The sequence below is a fragment of the Pseudochaenichthys georgianus genome, chromosome 14, assembly GCF_902827115.2.
Source record: "Pseudochaenichthys georgianus chromosome 14, fPseGeo1.2, whole genome shotgun sequence".
Classification (NCBI taxonomy): Eukaryota; Metazoa; Chordata; class Actinopteri; order Perciformes; family Channichthyidae; genus Pseudochaenichthys; species Pseudochaenichthys georgianus.
In genome coordinates, this window is record NC_047516.1 from 8,895,983 (window position 1) to 8,911,950 (window position 15,968).

The 15,968-nt window shown below is 44.0% G+C and overlaps 1 pseudogene; it reads left to right on the forward strand.

The window, feature by feature from the left end:
* Positions 1 to 848: 848 nt before the first annotated feature.
* LOC117458587 (solute carrier family 22 member 4-like) lies at positions 849 to 12,039 on the forward strand (annotated as a pseudogene).
* The last annotated feature ends 3,929 nt before the right edge of the window (positions 12,040 to 15,968 follow it).

Sequence of the window (15,968 nt, forward strand, 5' to 3'; positions counted from 1 at the left end):
GGGGATTATAATGCATTGACCAGAACTGTTGGATGACTTGACCGGATGAAAATTCAATTTGATTTTAAAGATATCTCCTCATTTTCTCCGCTTTCTTTCACCAGTTCTGTGGAAACTAGTCGTCTTAAGGTTTTTCTGCATTTTTGATCTGATGGTTTGTGGTGAAGCGCAGACAGGAAACAAAACAACTAGAGTGAACAAAAAATATGTGTTGATTGGGTTCATAATAAAAACAAAAATGTATTTGAAAAGTTACAAAGCATATATTTTATATATTATATGTATGATTACGTTTTTTTATAGAGTCTCTATAAAAAAAATAAAAACTGTCTCAGACTGTAGTATTATTGGTATTTAAGTTTAGAATTACTTAAAAATGAATTATTACAGCACTGAGCATTGTGTAATTTCAAATATTTTCAGTGAAGATCTTAATAAAAATAACTGTATTTATCCATCGCTTTTTGACTTTGACAACTATTGCTTCTAAAGGTTGAAACAGTTGTTTACTTTATTGACACAACTCTGGTAATGCGATATGTATCATAATACAGGGGTTTTAATTCATTATCTCGTGATATATTGCAAAACACTGGACATATTATTGCTTAAATATAATTTTACAAAAGTGATCGTAGTCACTTGAAATGCTGGTAGAAAAACTGTTTTCTGTATGCATCTGTACAGGGTGACCTGCATTTGTGGTTATCACTGTCTTTCTTAAAGGGGAGGAACAAACAAAATAATCAGGGCGTTCCTAGAAGGAGGAGCATATCACTCGGTGAACCTGCTATGTATAAATACAGTTCTAATAAAGAGTGAATCATGCAAACAATGGTTGACAGAGGCTGTGTACTGACAGTGCAGTTGAGGATCAAGTTATTGTGTTGCATGGTTTGCTGACTGTCATGCCGAGACAAGGTGGTGGCTGAATAGGAATGTCCCATCCGAGTTTAGTTTTTTTTTTACAACTCTCTTGTATGCCACAGCCTGGCTCTATCACTACCTATATTACATTTCCAGGAAGACAGATGATGTCATCGTCATCCTAGATATTTTTACACTATGAAGGACTTTGCTGACTCCATCTATTTTCTTGGTCAGTGGGGACGTTTCCAGCAGGTTGTCTTCTTCCTGCTTTGTGTGAGCCTCGTGCCGAATGGATTTAGTACTTTCATTCTCGTTTTCCTGACGGATGTGCCAGGACATCACTGTGTTGTTCCTGGTTTCAACCTTACAGAAGACTGGAATACAACCATCATACCAATACAGGTGAATCTGCTAAAGCTTTTCTGGAAATATGAATTCATTTTTTGTACACAAACTTTTGGATTATATCTTTATGAAATGTAAAGCCTAATATCCAGAATGAAACATAGAGGTTTTCTGTCATTGAATGCATCTTCTTAGAGAAAATGTACAACTGTGTCCTACATAACATATTTGTATTTTCAATGATAGACTATTTGCACATCATTTGCAACCAGCAAAAGGTTACCCTTAATAGTTTAAGCATGCATGGGATGGCGCATCAACTGGGATGGTTTCTTGTAAAAAGACAAGGGATATAAATATCTATGTATTTATCTTTTTAAACTAAATGTGGCTACACTCTATGCTTATGTGATAGTACACTGTAGAGACAATCACGAGTATTGTTAGTGCACAGCTATATTGCCCAACGTTTGTTTCCCACATGTCCTTACACGCAGGGCTGCCCCTGGCCACGCAAAGTTATGTGATGAGGCCCTCTGTGTTTCCGGGGGGGTGGGGGCTTTCACTATGTAATGTGTTACACGCTATAACACATTACACAGTAAAAGCATACTTTCACTGAATAATCAACCTTTCTGATAACACGTGTTGGTGAATTTTGTATCACTGTGACTGTTAGGTGGTGAATGGGAAACAGGAGCAGAGCAGGTGCAGCAGGTACAGGCTGGATGTTGTCAGAAACCTCTCTGCTCAGGGCTTCATTCCTGGCAGGGACGTCAACCTCACCGAACTGGAACAGGAGGGCTGTGTGGACGGGTGGAGCTACAGCAAAGACATCTACCAGTCTAACGTAGTCTCTGAGGTGTGTGTGTGTGTGCATGCCAAACCTTTTACCCGACCTTCGCAGTCAGTTTGTTTTATGTCTTGCATTTTTTATACCATTGTTGATACTATACGTGCTTCAGTGCAAGCTTTTTTCATTTTCTCTTAATGTGTACTAAATCAGCTAAGTACTTTCTAAATGTTATATTCATATCATTTGGATTTGTCTAAAACCTCTGTGCCTTAGCACAGCTGACACAGCGGAGTGAACACAGCTGTTGTCAGTCAGTAGACATGTTAATGCTTGCTTATTATTGTACCTATACTAATAATCCCTCCACAGAACAATGTAAGCATAGAATGTTAACAAGCTTAATGTTTAACAGTTTTCTTCTATTTTTGACTGTAATACAATATTGTTTGCCTATCTTGGACGAGGTACTGTGTATTAAATGTATTATGAATTTACACAAACATCTCAAATTCAATGTGCTAGATAGGGATCTACTCTCTTCCCGAGACGTGCCCTTTGACTGCTGTGCAAATTGTCTTGTTCTCATTCATAACACTGCGTTCGATGTCTCACTATGGGATGCGCCTCATCGCGGAGCAAACAGAAGCATCAATCTCATTACGCCAATCCTGATTGGCTGGTGATCTTGACGTCAGCGTCAGGGAATTCACCCCCTATAAGTAGCTTGCGCCACGACGCATGCGTCATTCAAACACCTCTTCTCGCTTCAGAGCACATCTCTATAGTAGCCGGACAAGCTTAACGGTCCACAGACTGAACCCAAATACCCATTTCGGTCGACGGGCGCTCGTCGGCTACTCCTTCTGCTTTGCAGGAAGACGGTAGTGCTCACGCAGTTAGTATTAAAATCGACCTCGCACTTCTCTTCCCCGGAAAGTAAGGTAGGTCTGATTTTTTAAGCTAGCAACACACCTGTTGCTAGCTCGCTCCCTCACTATCGACACCACGGTAGCGAGGAAGTTTTTTATTTTCTCTTCTCCACGGAGGAAGAAAGGATTAAAGGAGCATACTGTCACACCAGTCAGTATTCTCCGGGAATAAAAGACCCACACCGTCCTTTTCTCCGGATTAAGGACAGGTTGGTAACATCTTTTTTCTCCCATCTTACCTGTTGAGAGCGGGCCCTCTCCACGCCACGAGGCGAACAAGATGGACGCCTCTCTCCCTCACACCAGAGGAGTCAGGGACTCGGTGGCTCGACTCAGTGGCTCGACTCTGCGGCTGCGGGTTGAAGATCTCGGGCGCAGACACACACCAGGTCTGCTCGGGCTGGAACACGCCCGAGGCGCTATCGACAACCCCGGCTCGTGCGGACATTGTGTCCGCTACACCGTGAAGAGCCTCCGCCGACGGCTAGCACGACAAGCTAGCCTGTCGGAACAGGACCCCCCCATGTCCACTGACCCGCCGGCCGGCAGTCAAGACACGGGGGCGTCTGCTGCAGAGAGTGAACCCCTCTCCGTGTCGGTCTGGGGCTCATTATCTGCGATGGCTACAGAACCGGAATCCCGCGCCCTGGCAGGCCGGGACCCGGTGACGGCAAGACACGCGGGAACGGGACCCCACGCTTTACCGAGCTGGGGCTCCCGGTTAGACCTCACCATGGTCTCACCCACGGAGGATGTCCTCGAGCTGGACTACGAGGAGGACGAAGAGGACGCCTTGGCGTTCCTCCTGTCCGAGTCGGATGAACAGGAAGAGAACACCTTCATGTCATCGGCTCAGGCTGCAAAGCCTGGAGCGAGGGCTGCTCTCCCGTGCGATAGCACACCAGCTTCGCCCTGTCTGAGCATGGACCTGCAGGCCGTGTGTAAACACGCTGAGGCCAGACTCGACGTCCCGTGGCCTGAAATGGCCAAGGAGACCTCCAGGTCCCGCTACGAAGGGAAACATTTTCCCCAAGCAGCGCGGACAAAGAGGCAACTCCTTCCGGTCTTCCCGGAGATGTTGGATGAGGTGTCGGTGTCGTGGAGAGACCGGCCCTTCAGCAACAAGGTCCCAATCCAGGGTGCCTCCTCCCTAGACTGTGACGGAATGGAGAAGCTCGGCCTGCTCCGCATACCGCCCATGGAACCGCTGGTAGCGGCCCACCTCCTACCGAGGATGGGCCCGTCACCAAGCAGGAACCCCACGCTGCCAGCAAAGTCGGACCGATTTCAGTCGACAATGACTGAACGGTCCTACAAAGCTGCAGCGTTGTCCACCAGGGCCCTGAATGTGTCCTCGCTGCTAACCGCTTACCAAGCAGAGCTCTGCAAGGACCTGTCGGGTAACCCGGGGGCAGCCACTCTGGACGAGATGGCAGCGGTCACGGACATTTGTCTCCGTGTCCAACGCTGCGCCGTCTTGGCCACGGGCAAGGCAATGGGGATCATGGTGGTGCAGGAAAGAGTGAGATGGCTCAACCTCACCAACCTCCCAGACCGGAAAAAGGAAGATGTGCTGGATATGCCTATCGTTCCCGAGGGAATCTTCGGCTCCGCTCTCGCCTCCATGCAAAGGAGGTGCGAGTCGAAAAATAAGGAGGACGAGGCACTCCACCTCTGCCTCCCTCGAAGGGTCCAGCCGCTGCCTTCGCAGCAGCAGTCCTTCGCAGCAGCAGTCCTTCGCAGCAGCAGTCCTTCGCCCAAGCTGCCTCGAACCCTGCTCGGTTTAAAGCACCGAAGACGCAGAGGTCGCAGCCCGCCCCGAGTCCCCAGCCCAGGCTGGAGACAAGGGCGAGCTGGCCTAGAAAATTTCCGGTTCCGGCTGCAGCTCAGGCGCAGCCAACCCAGAATTTCGGCCAGCAGTCGAGGAAGAAGAAGCAAGCGGCGTGACAGCCCCTCCTTCTCCCCTCTGTGACAGAGCTGGAAGTCCACGGTTCCCCTGCTCTATATGTGTTCCCGCCGCCTCGAGAGATGCCTCAACACCATCCTCAAGTCCGCACAAACATATGTCACACATTGGTTGATTTTTCTGTCATAAAACATTTGCCGCTGACGCATCCAGGCTTCAGGCCGAGGGCGCAGCTCAAAAAAATGAAAAGAAAAACAATAAAACCAATAAACAGCCTGTCAACTGTTCCCCTTCTGAGAGCAGCACGGCATCTCTCAAAAGGCGGATTACAGGCGGGTCTGTGAAGGCACCACCGCCACGCGCATGCGCAGTGCCGGCTGGGGCTTTAAGGGCACCACCGTCACGTTCATGCGCAGTGCCGGCTGGAGTTGTGAAGACACCACCGTCATGCGCATGCGCAGTGCCGGCTGGGGTTGTGAAGGCACCACCGTCATGCGCATGCGCTGTGTCGGTGGGATTGTCGAAAAGGGGCACCACTGTGTTCAGACACTAGAGGGCCCCATAACACAACAAATAGAGACTCAGAGGGGAAGAGATGTGACATCTCCACTGGCTCTAAGGAGCATGCAGTGGAAGATGCTCACATCATCTGCTTGAGTTTTCAAGACAGTAACACGGGGCTACAGACTCCAAATCGCTGTCACCATCCCTCACTTCTCGGGCATTCTGCATTCACAGGCCCGAGGAGAGTCAGCCCACATTCTGGAGAGATTGATTCTCTCACTCCTAGAAAAGAGGGCTATATATATTGTACCCGCCGAGCAGAGTCAGGGCGGCTTCTATTCTAAGTACTTCCTCGTTCCCAAATGGGGAGGGAACGGAATTCGGCCAATACTTGATTTGAGGGCTCTGAACAAATATCTAAAAAGATATAAGTTCAGAATGCTCACTCACACATCTCTGCTGCGGCTCGTGCGACAAAACGACTGGTTTACATCAGTCGACCTGAAAGATGCGTATTTTCACATCCCAGTATATTACCCACACAGGAAATATCTGAGATTCGCATTTCAGGGGATCTGTTATGAATACAGAGTACTCCCCTTCGGTCTGTCTCTCAGTCCAAGGGTGTTTGTACGATGTACGGAAGCCGCGATAGCCCCGTTAAGACAACAGGGTATTCGCCTGGTGACCTACCTGGACGACTGGCTGCTTCTCGCACAGTCGGAGCAGGAGGCTGTTACGCAGACAAATGTCCTCGTAAAGCACCTGCTCAACCTGGGTTTCATAATAAACACAGAGAAGAGCATGTTGTGCCCCGCGCAGACTATACTCTTCCTGGGTTTACACCTGAAGTCGGTGCCCTTTACAGCCCGCCTGTCAGCGGAAAGAGTGAAAGCTTTCAGAGCTTGTCTCGCTCATTTCCAGCTGCGCAAACATGTTCTCTTCAGATCATGACTGGGGCTCATGGCGTCAGCCATCCTGGTCGTACGACTGGGACGCTTACACATGAGGGAGTTTCAGCGCTGGGTGGCCGCCCTAAAACTAAACCCCGCGCGCGGAGAGTGATGGTTACTGTGAAATGCGTAATGGCACTGCGCCACTGGCTGCACCCAACTTTTCTACTACGAGGTGTGCCTATGGGTGCTGTCCTTTCACGGAAAGTGGTCACCACGGACGCATGTCTGATAGGTTGGGGAGGTATTTATGAAGGTCGCCCGGTGAGGGGTCTCTGGAGCAGAGACCTCCAGCGGGCGCACATAAATTACCTGGAGCTTTTAGCGGTGTTTCTCACCCTAAAATGCTTTCTGCCTTTCCTCAGGGGACATCATGTCCTCGTGAGGACAGACAATACGACCAAAATATCGTATATTAACCGCCATGGGGGTTTGCGTTCTCTCCAGTTACACACACTGGCGCGCAAACTTATGCTATGGAGCGGTAGACGTCTCCTCTCCCTGAGAGCGACGCACGTACTGGGAGTGATGAACCTCGGGGTATATCTACTGTCCAGAGGTATACCACTTTATGCAGACTGGACTCTAAATCCAAGGATTGTGAGCCAGCTGTGGGTGCGTTACGGCAGAGCCGCGGTGGATCTGTTCGCATCGAAAGACAACACTCAGTGTCAGCTGTTCTTTTCGATGCGCGATCTAAATGCACCGTTAGGCGTGGATGCACTCGCGCACGATTGGCCCCCGGGCCTTCTGTACGCGTTTCCACCCCTGGCTCTGATACCCCCAACTCTGGCCAGAGTGAGAGAGCAACGCCACACACTTATTCTGATAGCTCCGCACTGGCCAGCTATGTACTGGCTAGCGGAGATATATCAGCTGCTGTGCGGGCAGCCATGGCAGCTCCCACTACGCAGGGACATACTGTCCCAAGCGGGGGGGGGCGATCTTTCACCCACACCGAGAGCGCTTGGCTCTATGGGCTTGGCCCGTGAGTGGTACAATCTGAATACAGTGTAACATGAAGCTGACCCTGGCAGCTGCCAAGCGAGCCAGTGGCACTCATGCGCTATCTGTACAGTCTTCATGCGCTCAGTTCGCCCCAGGGCAAACAGAGTGTGGTTGAAGCCCAACCCTGCCTTTATCTTAAGGCGATTGGTTCAGGTACCACATTTGACATTAAGGCATCCTCCCCTCCACTGTATTCCTCCGGGGAACAGCGGCCGGATTTGCCGTGTCCAGCCCGTGCTTTACGCACGTACAGGGACAGATCAAGGGTGCTTCGTCATAATGACCAAACCCCTTGTGTCCTGGGCTAACCCTTATAAGGGCAAGCCTGTTACTAAGCAACGGCTCTCCCACTAGTTTGTGGAAGCAATTGCTTTGGGGCCCATACGAGTCAGAGTTTGCAGGCACCCTCGGGTCCGCGAGCTCTTTCGACTCAGGATCTGGCTGCATCCTGGGCTCTGTCCAGGATGTCTCCCATCCAAGACATTGGTGCAAGCGGCGAGCGGGTCCTCGCCGCTCACTTTTGTCTGCCTCTTAACAGTTTGGACGTTCTACTCCCAGTGTGACTCAAGCAATGCTGGGCACCTGGTTGAGTCAGAGCTCTACCTGTTAAAGTTCTGGTTGGTTTGGTGATTTTCGAGATAAGCTCATCTGGCAATACGGGAGCTACAATTTCCCATAGTGAGACATCGAACGGAGTGTTATGAATGAGAACTATAGGTTACTTACGTAACCCCAGTCCTCAGAGTAACATGAAGTGAGATGTCTCACCAGATGGCCCTCCTTGCTATGGTGAAGCGAGAAGAGGTGCTTATTTTGAATGACGCATGCGTCGTGGCGCAAGCTACTTATAGGGGGTGAATTCCCTGACGCTGACGTCAAGATCACCAGCCAATCAGGATTGGCGTAATGAGATTGATGCTTCTGTTTGCTCCGCGATGAGGCGCATCCATAGTGAGACATCTCACTTCATGTTACTCTGAGAACTGGGGTTGCGTAAGTAACCTATAGTTTTTCCACCTGCTAGTCAAGACTGGCAAGTTCAGCCTGTTTGTCTCCAGATTAGAATATTCTCTCTCTTTCAGATAGATGGTTTCATTCTTGTGATTTTAAAGTGAATATCTTCGTTAAATGTAAACAAAAAATAATAATTACAAATCTAAACTACATATCTATCAAGTGTTGTGACTGTATCTCTGCAAGATCACTGCATCATTGTCACATAATTATTAAAAGTACTAAAAAGTCCCCCGTGTCACTTGCCGCTACAGTGGTTATTTACAGGGGCACATTTTACCACACAGACTTAGCATCATCAGAGCTGCAGAGAGATCATAACATTACCGGGGAAATACCCTGAACAATGCCAACAATGTCATTTTTAAATATGGTATTGTTTGGATATTCCAGTTCGACCTGGTGTGCAGTGATGAGTGGAAGCAGCCGTTCACCGCCACAGTTTACTTCATTGGAGTTCTTTTTGGATCCTTTTTCTCAGGACAGCTGTCAGACCGGTACTATAAAACACCAGAACCATGTGATGTATACATTACTAGCATGCTGTGGCCTACTCCAACTGACGCATAAGACACATGGAGCATGATTTTATACACAGCTACTAAAACCCATTATGTTGGATTTTGTGTTATTGTGCCTTACAGATTATAAAAAGCTTTCCAGCATCAGATTACATGGTGCTCAATAATGCCGTGATATAGTATATAACGTAACCTTAAGTGGTTTTTTTTCTTTTATGTCACAAAAACTGTAAACACACATGTTTGTGTGGAGCACATCTACACTCAAATATTCGACAGAAAAAACTATTATGTTCATATATGTGTATATACTAGGTTATGCATTTGTTTTTCTTATTATGTTCACTTGTGTCTCATAGGTTTGGAAGAAAACCCTGTGCTCTTTGCAACCATGGCAGTTCAGACGTTATTTTCCTTCATTCAGGTCTTCTCTACTTCGTGGACTATGTTTACTATCCTCCTCTTCTTCAATGGTTTGGGACAGATGTCCAACTTTGTGGCTGCTTTAGTGCTGGGTACATGTCACCGTCTATAATAGTGCCTCTGTCGTAAATAAAACACAATGCAGGAATGTGTTAAAACTTCTCTCTCTTATCTCTGCACACAGGCGCTGAGATCTTGACTGGCAATGTGCGAGTCCTTTACTCATCGTTGGGCTCGTGTTTAGGCTTTGCCATTGGTTACATGAGTCTACCTCTTGCTGCTCACTTTTTGAGGGATTGGAAATCTCTCATGTTGTTTTCGTCTTTACCCGGCCTGCTTTACCTCCCTCTCTGGACGTATGTTGCATTACATGAAAGTATAAATTTAAATCAATGTTTTACATACATTCCCTATAGAGGTATTCCCATAGTCACACTAAAGTACAAGATGAATACATGTGTAATTCTCCCGTCGCTCTCCCTCTTTCCTGTCTATATTCAACTGTACTATCAATACAAAATGTTTTATACTTTGTCTTTAAAGTCTCTCTGATCCAGCCCGAGTCTTGCTTTCTGTCTATCTGAAACACTGACGCAGGTTCATCCCAGAGTCTCCTCGCTGGCTGCTCTCTCAGGGAAAAGTGGAGGAGGCTGAGGCCATAGTGAGAAAGGCTGCTAAGTGGAACAAAGTTAAGGTTCCGAATATCATCTTTGAAGATTACAGTGTAAGTGTATCTGCTTTTCCTGTTGTTGGTACTCCGTTTTATAATACTTTTCTTATGTGTATCATTGTCAGGAATGTTGTAGGCCAGGGTATTAACACATCTAAAGTGATTTAGTAATTTCACAAGCAACATATATGTGTTATAGGTCTGTAAAAATGAATGGTCAAAAACATCTCGATTAGCCTTGCAATTAGTCCTAATTTAAAATAATACAAATACAGTACACAACCACACACATTAAAAATAGAAGGGGTTCTAGCCAAAAATCCAGAGCAGGGAGAGACGCTAGCAGGACCATTCACAAAATGTACCCCAGAGCAAGGGGTTTAAATCATATAACCCACTGGTAGCGCTAGTACATAATCTCATTTTAAACAAACATTACCATGTTGTCTCATCATAGCGCCATATGATATATCCATTTGTCATTTTCTGGATGGACACATTTGTATTTAAATTAGAAAAATGCATGTTTATTGTTGTTTTCATATAGATATTAGGCCATTGAGGAAAGAAACCACAACACAGGGTTTAATTTTGTTTTCAATTCTGCAGGGTGATGAGAAAAACACACAGCCTATAGAAAAAGCCAATGTCCTCGACCTGCTGAGGAAAAGCAGCATGAGAACCACAACACTTATCTTCTGCTTTGTGTTGTAAGTATGCTGCTTTTTATTTCATTTACTTACAATGAGATTTTTCTGCATTATTAACAGCTACTATGATGTCTGAGAGGGCTCATCCCACTCAAACTCATGTAGGCTACATGTAAATGCACATTCACATAAAACAAACCATTATAATTATCACTTATTACACAACACATATTCAACACAGGAACAATCTGTTTACTCTAATCACTCAAATATACATTCATTCTATTTTCTTAACAGTTCTTTTTTTGATATATTCAATCATCTCCGATCCGTTGGTGTCTTTGTCTTGCCCAGCTTCTGTTCAACAACAGGATACTTTGGCCTGTCCCTGAACACAGCTCAGCTTCATGCTAACCCCTACATCAGCTGCTTCATCTCAGCAGCTGTAGAGGTACCAGCCTACATTTCTAGCTGGCTGATTCTGCACTACCTTCCCCGCCGACCGTCTCTCATCTCCTCTTTGCTTCTTGGAGCAATGCCGCTTTACCTCATACTACTGGTGCCTCAAAGTAAGCCCAAAACAAATATGGGGGGAGTCTCAGAACAAAGGTTTAATATAGAGAACGCTTTATATCTTTAAGAAAATTCACAATTGTTATTTATTCAAGCTATTCACCAAACATACTTTATATTTACCTCTGTTGGGTTAAATAACTGCCTACAATTATATAGGAACTTCTCACAAACTCAATTACTGGATTTTGTATTTAATGGTGAGCAAGGGAAAGAACTATTGCATTGATTTGTGCATTTAATCATCATGAGTCAGGAATTAGTTAAGCTTTACTTTAAATTATGAGGTTTGTAACCTTTGTTATTGTATTGTAGGAGAAAATGGCTTCCTAGTACAACATGGGTAAAATCAAGTGCTACAGTTGTGTATCTTATTAATGAAAAAACAACAGTTGACAAACAATTTCTTTATTCTGTAGGTCTACCCAATCTCTGTATTGCACTGACTGGAGATGTTCGGCAAATATGCTTTTACCACTACTTTCTCCCTGATGTTCACATACTTGACAGAGCTTTACCCAACAGTGCTAAGGAACACAGCAATAGGGACGTGCACGACTGTCTCCAGAGTGGGATCAAGTATAGCACCTTTTGTAATAAGGCTGAGTGAGTACATTTGCATTTGCTGCATTAATGCATGTCCAGTTTGTTATATCTTCAGAAAGTTGAGAGCCTTACACACACTCTGACATAACTTCATCTAAAGCCCCCAGACTTTTCTCCAATCTAAACCTTACCTTTTCAATTTTAGATACATACATATTATATCTTCCTTATATTATACTGTCGACTCTGGCTGTTGTGGCTGCCATCGCTACTTATTTCCTGCCGGAGAGTTTTGGAAAACCTCTACCTGAAACTATGACACGGATGCATAAGAGAGAAGGTGGGTACCTTAGGAAATAGTTATGAAGCTTCTTTAATGCCAACCTTTTTAGATATAAAGTAATAAATGATGGTTAACATATTTAATAACTATGGGGTACTTATTAAACATAATTCACATTTTAAAACATTATCATTTGACTTTCTGTTACACTCTTAAATATGTTCCTTTTTACTTGGCATGCTATACTGACAAAAAGATGAACAGCACATTAATAAAAAGCGTTTTAATGCAACAATGCCAACTAATTCTTGATTCCAGTAGGATTGAGATTATCTTAATACATTAACTGTAGTTTGAGCACTATTATCACACAGCATGAATGTCTTGCCTTGAAATCACAGTCCTTACCGTGCAGCCAGTAATGTTTTTCTTCCTTTTTATTGCTTTATAACAGGTTTATAAAGCGTCCATGCAGTGGAAAAGAAACAACAATACGATTGGTACATCTTCAAAGTCCACTTTGACAATCTAGCACTTCATTAATGAAAGTTATATTATGTGAATAATATATGTGAATATCGCTTTTCTATTGTGTTAGTATTGTTAACATTTCTCATTGGTTAACACATTTTTTGCCATTTGAAAACATCACTCTTTCATTTTCCCAAACATCTATTTTGTAACTGAAATGGTTGAATGAAAACTTGAAGTTTAAATCTACTTGTGGAGATGTATGTTAGCTTAAAAGGGAACCAGAAAATATCCTTACAATAATATTTAATAACACAAGTTTTGTCAAATGTCAAATAACTGTTGCAACTTTTTTTTCATTACATACATTAATTTCATGATAGAATGCAACAGGTGTGTTACCTTTTTTAATGCAAAAAAAACCCCACACATTTAATAAACGCTGTGTATTGTGGAAATGCAAGTGACCAGTCAACAAGTTTTTGCATTCCCCAAAAATGTTTAGCCATGGTAATAAATAACCTGACCTTTTGACTTAGTGAACTTTCAGACTGGATATGGCTAAAGTAATTTCTGGCATTTGTCTAGACATACAGGTTCTGTTATTACTGTTATAAGGGTGACCTGTTAAATGTTAATTCATGTTTTGCCGTGAAAGATTAACCTAACATCAGAGAACAGCACAACATGTTCACTTGACAAAAGTTGCACAGTTCACATGTTTGTTGTAGGGTTGCTTCTCAGCAAAAAATTGCATCCATAAACTATACCGTTTTCAACCTTTGTAATATATAACCTGACAAGGATAATAAAAAACAGATTCAAGATTCAAGGCTTTTTTTGTTATTTGTACATAGTATAGATATGTCAATGAAAATCTTACAGGAGACCGACTGACTATCAAAGGACTAGCCGCAGCAGCAGCAGCAGCAGGATGATGATGATGATGATGATGATGATGATGATGATGATGATGATGATGTGATGATGATGATGATGATGATTAAATGTGTTGTTTTAGGAACATCCATTGCAAATACATGGAATTCAATAAACATTGCATAGCATATCATGCAGTTTGTCTGTGCCTTTTCCTCCGTGTTGTCCTGGTTTGCTGTGCTGCCTCCTAGTCGCCACCATGGTTTGCTGTGCTGCCTGGGGATGCTCAAATCGCTCCGAGAAAGGAGTACGAATGTACGGCTTCCCCACTGACACAGAGCGGAGGAAAAATGGCTGGCTCAAGTCAGCAGGAGTAATTTCACGACCAACAGCAACAAATATGTGAGGTAATTATATACAAACACTGCATTTGCACTTTTTCACAAAACGAAAACCACACCATTGGTAAAGCTTAATGTTTTGTTTAATACAAAAAAACAGGGAAAGGCTTGAAAAACAGAGTTGAGACTCAGGGTGCAGGGTGAGGGTCTCAGTGCAGGTATTCAGGCTCCATTGAATCCCCCTGGTTCTTGTGCTGAAAGAGGGAGTAACAGACCGGAGAACGGGTTATACACACCTACTGTGTATATATAGCACACCTATTGGATGGGAAATTGCCTTGGGGAGATAAGGTGTGGTCTTTGTTCCCAACTGAAGTTATGGAACTTTATTATTTGTGAGTTTAACAAAGTATGACAAATGGCATCAGTAACAGATGTGATATGAATTTCTATAAAGTTGTCTCACATTCTTGGTCATATTTGATATACAGTATGTAATGAGTATAACATGTCCAGTAAGTATAAAGTGTTTCCTAATACTGTGTATTCAACCACTATGGAATGTGGGCAGACAAAACTGAGTTGTTCTTTGTGTGAAGTAACCTCAAGTCACTCCGCAGGCACATTTTGATGCAGACCAGTTTGTCAAGACAAAAAAGGGCAAGACTAGGCTGAGAGCAGAGGCTATACCCACCATCTTCGTGCATCACCCTATGGTCAAAAAGAGAAGGGCCCCTGCACCACGATTCACCCCGGGGACCTGTATCTACAAAGCCCATAGCTCATGATCACAGCTGTAGGAGCTGTAGGAGCCAATTAACTGTGGGTATAACACACATGGAGAACACACACACCAAACACGGGATTACAAGCAAAGCAAAGGTATTGTGTAAACGGTAATATCGTGTGGTGAATATGGAAAGAAGCAAGTAAATGGAAACCAGTAAAATGGAAATAAATGGACTGTTTCAAACTGGAAACTTTGTTTCTGACCTTTATTCGGCAGCAAACTTGTGTGTGTCAATTACACCCACCAAGCGGATCCTCAGAGGCTTAAAGCGTTGGCTTAGCCTCTACAACAGCTATAGTGTGAAAGGTGACACGGGTATAATAAGTATGAACTCTTAGTAACAAAAGTAATATTTCTTATTTTTAAGTGGTATAATATTTAACATTTTCGAAAATGTACAGTGCCATGTCTTCTACTTACATTAGTCTCAAAGATTTAGGGAAAAGGGAAGGGATCACTGCCCTCCACCTGCCAGCACCCAGCCAGAGGAGCGCAAACAACAAAAACAAGCAAGGTGTCCCGTCATGTACCTGGAAGTTTGGGTTGGCAAAATGGAGTAAGAGAGGGACTTGAAAAACCTTGGTGGCTCTCTACTCATGTTGTTACAGTTGTCTTGGTTACAGCTCTCAAGTTTAGTTTTTTTGCCATTTCCACATCTTTAGAAAATATGAAATAAAAAATTGAAGAGAAATCAACCTCTTCTCTGGAGAACAAACTTTGATTTCTCTGTCTTGTGAGTTTACAGTCTTGCAGTTTTGCTCCTCCACCTGTAACATCACTGCCCCTCCACCTGCCATACAGTAGGTTACTAACAAGATTACTTATATAATACAGTGATATAATACATGTTTAGTATGCTTACTTATATAAAACAGTAGTATTAAACTTACCTTGTGTTTTCACTCTCACTTAAGTCCCTCTCCCTTTGCCATCAATCCAAAATCAGCTGAGCTGCAACATTATACAGACAGGTAATAATCAACATAATCACAAGGACACAATATGGCTCTGCTAAAAACACTCACTCTTACACGCACCAAAGTTATATTTATCTAATATTTAACTCCCTCCACCCCCGCATACAATCCCGTTTAGAAGCCCCTCTTCTCTAATTCAACAACGTTGGACGAAATGACATTAAGAGAACGGAATTTACAATTAAAAGGCTGTTCAACGTGTGTTGCTAACTTGATCCGGTATCCTAGCTTGATCTGTTATCTGTAAACGTTCCCTAAATCTACTAATTTAAGGATAATCCACTGACATCCTTTAATACACATGTTAATTTGAATCAGATGTACTGATAATATCCGCAATATAAATCTTTAAACTTCTTCTTACCTTTAAAAGTCCGTCACGAACGGTCTATTATGCTGCAACTCTACAGCTCTGCTAGCCTTGGCGCTAACTTCCGGGGAACGATTGAGAGGCTCCACGATCCGCCATTGCTGTAAAAAAGTGGTCCATTGGAGTGAACGGAGATGACGTAACTCTCA